Below are 4,726 nucleotides of genomic sequence, written 5' to 3'. Positions count from 1 at the left end.
ATAGAACGTTGGACCCGCACCCCAGGCAAATTTTTCCTTTGTTTTTTAACCCTGTGAATTGGCCCTTTCATTTGGCTATAGGTGGTTGTCTGGAAACTGTGTAATGGACGAAAAGTTGTTCGAACGCTAGTTAAATGTGTGGTAGTATAACCTCGGTCATGTATCCTATATATATAAAGTATCATGTATCATATATATAAATGATCATAAATAACAGAGTCGAAATATATCTTTGCGTGTACGCAATAGGAATCTATTATATAAATGATCATAAATAACAGAATCTAAATATATCTTTGCGTGTACGCAATAGGAATCTATTTAAAGTGCACATATATTAATCATAATTATATGAATCCATATACATATGTATAAACAAATCAGGTAGCCTATAATCAATCTGTTACCTTTTATCTTACCAATATCTGCAGTTATATATGAGTTAGTATATGGATTAATGAATCAGATTATATAAACAGTTAGCATAAACATTAATAATTTTTATCAATTCATATATTAAATTTGTTTTTTTATCGTTAAAATATGATTTTTATCATGTTAATCTTCATTCTATGCAATTATCAGAGTACATTTAGTATTTTCTGTTAGCCATAAGTATCTTAAAGAGATGAAATACCATCAAGGTGAAAAACTGTATCAGTATATATCACGTGATCACTATTATTTACGAATATTATATGCATATTAGGTCTAATATTTTATTACTTGAATCTGTATTTGTGTACACCATGAATTTTTTTTTTTTTTTTTTTTTTTTACTTATAAGTACTTTCTATTTTCACATAGTGTCTGTATCACACTCCTATAAGTCAAATGCAAGTCAAGCTTGAGTAATATTCAGTAGTTGGTTTTGGTAGCTGACCGAGCTAATGTAAGTGTTTACATAATAAAATATGGGAATGTTAGTCCTATATATAAAAGACTAAAAACTAAAGAGGTCAACCAGATTGCTTGCAGGAATGTGATCAGACTAGAGACGCTAAAGATGACGTATACAATAAGTATGTAGGCTAAGTTGACATGCCGTCACCTGTAGTCATTCAATTGTTTATAAACTTTAGTCCAAGCTTCCTGCTTGAGACAAACACCCGTGACCTATAATTCAACGGCCTACGTGATCTGTAGTGTGTCTCATTTTAATTGTATGTATGTTCATATGTTTCGAACTACTGTCTGTTCCTTTATGACTGGTAACCGAGATGTAGTAGAAGCAGAATAGAGTTAGCTATCGTCATTAGAAGATTTTGTTACAATCATACCTGAATCTTCACCATGTAAAACTTCAGAAGAATATATATTTTTATACTTCGTGTTTTCTACAAGAACCTCCCCACTGAATCATCATGAATTTAACACATCGTCGTCATAAAACAAGAAGATAATCCCGACTTCGTAAGTGATCTACAAACCCCAAGACACTCCATTGAAGATGGAAGTGCAATACCAACCGACTTAGCGTCAAGATTATCGCAAGTCTAACATTACCTCATAGGGCGCCTTATCATTAGGCAACAGCCCTAATATATATATATATATATATATATATATATATATATATATATATTATATCTATATATATATATATATATGTTATATATATATGTATGTATGTATGTAGTATGTGTATGTATATAGATATATATATATATTATATATATATATATATATATATATATATATATATATATATATAGTATTTTACATTATGTATGTACGTATTGCGAATGTACTGAGTAAAATTCGCATTGTCAAAAAAAAAGAAAAAAAAAGTAAAATGAAAATTGTGACTTGGAATATAATTCCCATGAAGCATACGCTTTATAAGTACAGGTCAGTATTAATGGCTTATTTGACAGTTTTATACTGAATTTTGATCTGGTCTCTTGGTTTCCAGCCCGTCAGTATCACTGGACGTGGCCATCGTTTTCCCATTCGTCGTTAGTGCTTGTCTGTTCTGGAGTTCTTTTATTACAAGTATTAGTGTGCTACAGTAAGGCTCTTTTAGCATAATAAAGGTACAGAGAGAGAGAGAGAGAGAGAGAGAGAGAGAGAGAGAGAGAGAGAGAGAGAGAGAGAGAAACTATGTTGTATTCCGGGAACCTACCACAGCATAAATGAAGAACCCCACTACTCCTTGAAGACAATGAACTACTATAGTAGATTCACCATCAACCGTGATTTTGATGTCTAGGCTAGTCCCTCACGACGCTCCTGATTGGCTATTGATAAGCCAATCACAGGGCTGGAAATTCTCATCAACAGCCAATCACAGAGCTGGAAATTCTCAGTCTCTCTCGAGAGTTCACATGGGTAGGATCTATGTTCCACTTCTGAGAGATATGTCTTTCAGGAGAGGTGGAACATACATCCTACCTATGTGAACTCTCGAGAGCGACTGAGAGTTTCCAGCCCTGTCATTGGCTTAACAGATAATCAGGAGCGTCGTAAGGGACTGGCCTAGACACGAAATGTACGTTTGATGTGAATCTACTATAGTTACTGACAATGGGCCCAGAAGGAAGTCCAGACGAGCTTTGACACTCTCAAGCCAAACACAAGAAACTGACACTGATTTCTTACCCAAGAAACCCAGACTTGAAACGAAGCCTAATGATATTCCAACGCTCCTCAAACCTTTTCTTGGAACAGCTGCAAATGCTCCTCGTACCTGGAACTCTGGTAGTCTTGGCCCCGTCCAGCATGACTACTTCGTTCTAATATTATCCGGCGTAACTGATGTGCAGCATCAGTGCCACTATTTGGACCCAGCTGGGGCGTCTCAGGTGCCTGCCTAATTGCTTTCACCTTCAGTAGGGATCATGCAGCTAATGTTACTAATAATGGGCCTCTCAGGAAACTCCTGCATTGGAGGTCCTTAGAGTTCGGGTACATCTCTCTCTCTCATCTCTCTCTTCTCTCTCTCTCTCTCGTCTCTCTCTCTCTCTCTCTCTCTCTCTCTCTCTCTCTCATCGAAATTTGATATCTAAAAACGTTTAGTTGTTAAGACTAAGCTCGTAGTTTTATACAGATAACATTTTTTTTTTTAATTCTTACCCTCCGTAGCATATGTTTTTTTTGGGGGGTAATTTTTTGGTCCTAGCTTGCTAACCATGTTCATGGTTCGGAGTTATTTTAGCAAATTGATAGCAAAGAAATAATAAAAATATCAATAACAATAATAAAAAAAAAACAATAAATATAAAGAATATAATACAAAAATAAAAAATAATGGAAATAATATTATTATTATATTATTTCATAAATCCGTGCACTTAAATAATAATAAAATAATAATCATAATAAAATAATAATAATATAATAATAATAATATATAATAATAATAATAATAATAATTAATAATTAAATAATAATAATAAAAAAAAAACATAATATAAAGAAATATTAATACAAAAATAAAAAATAATGGAAAATAATTATTATTAATATTATTATATAAATCCGTTTCACTTAAATAATAATAAATAATAATAATAATAATAATAATAATAATAATAATAATAATAAAATAATAATAATAATAATAATAATAATAATAATAATAATAATAATAATAATATAGTGCCTATAGAAAATGTAAACAAATATAACATGTAGTTGGAGACAAGAGTCGAAATACGAATCATTATATGCATTATAAACGCATCTTTTTTCTTTTATTATGAACTCACGAAACACCAGGGATTATGGACGCGAACATTTAAGGAGGAATTCTGGATCTAAGATAATAATTATCTTGCTGCCTATTCCAGCAGAGAGAGATAATGGCAGTACCATTATCCTCCCATTCAGAGGCAACGAAGATTAATGTTACAATTTTTATTTTTTTAGTTTACAAGAATTTTACACCCTACGGAAGAGGATAGCATGATTGAATACACACACACTATATACGTGCATACATATATACATAAAAGAATGTAACTCGAGTAAAGGAATAACTGATAAGCGATGGAAGCTATTAGGGAAAGTGGATTTTCACGGTCCTAAGTACGTGACCGGAATAGCAATTGGCGGTCATAAGACTGGGAGCAAACTGCTTCACTGATGGTGATTCATAACACTTCAGAAATTCAGCGATGAGATGCCTCCAGCTATTTCTACTAATCGCGAATTGAAATGGTCGTGGAAAATTTATAACCAGGGAAATATTCTATAATTTTACTAGGATGGAGGACAGAGGATAGTATCTCTCTCTCTCTCTCTCTCTCTCTCTCTCTCTCTCTCTCTCTCTAATTTTACTAGGATGGCTAATAGAAGACAGTATCTCTCTCTCTCTCTCTCTAATTTTACTAGGATGGCTAATAAAAGACAGTATCTCTCTCTCTCTCTCTACATTGCATTGAAGAGAACTGTTGATGGCTTAAATCTATTCTACACTGTTAAAAAAAACCCGTAGATTTTATCGGAAAATTACCTTAAAAATATACGGTTCCCAGCCGTATTTCACTAATACGGGCGGCTATCCGTTTTACTTTATATTGTGGTTATATTTTACGGGTAAGTTACCGTAATGCGACCGCCTACCTGAAATTACGGGAGAGCCCCGTATTTGAGGTAAAGTCCTTATCATAATTATTCATATAACTTAAATGTTTTCTGACAGAATTATGTTAAATGTTAAGACTAAGCCTAAATGAAACATTAAAAGCTTTTAATTTTTTCCTAAATCATTAAAAATACAATA

This window comes from Macrobrachium nipponense, chromosome 18 (assembly GCF_015104395.2).
Source record: "Macrobrachium nipponense isolate FS-2020 chromosome 18, ASM1510439v2, whole genome shotgun sequence".
NCBI lineage: Eukaryota > Metazoa > Arthropoda > Malacostraca > Decapoda > Palaemonidae > Macrobrachium > Macrobrachium nipponense.
This window is presented reverse-complemented; position numbering follows the sequence as displayed.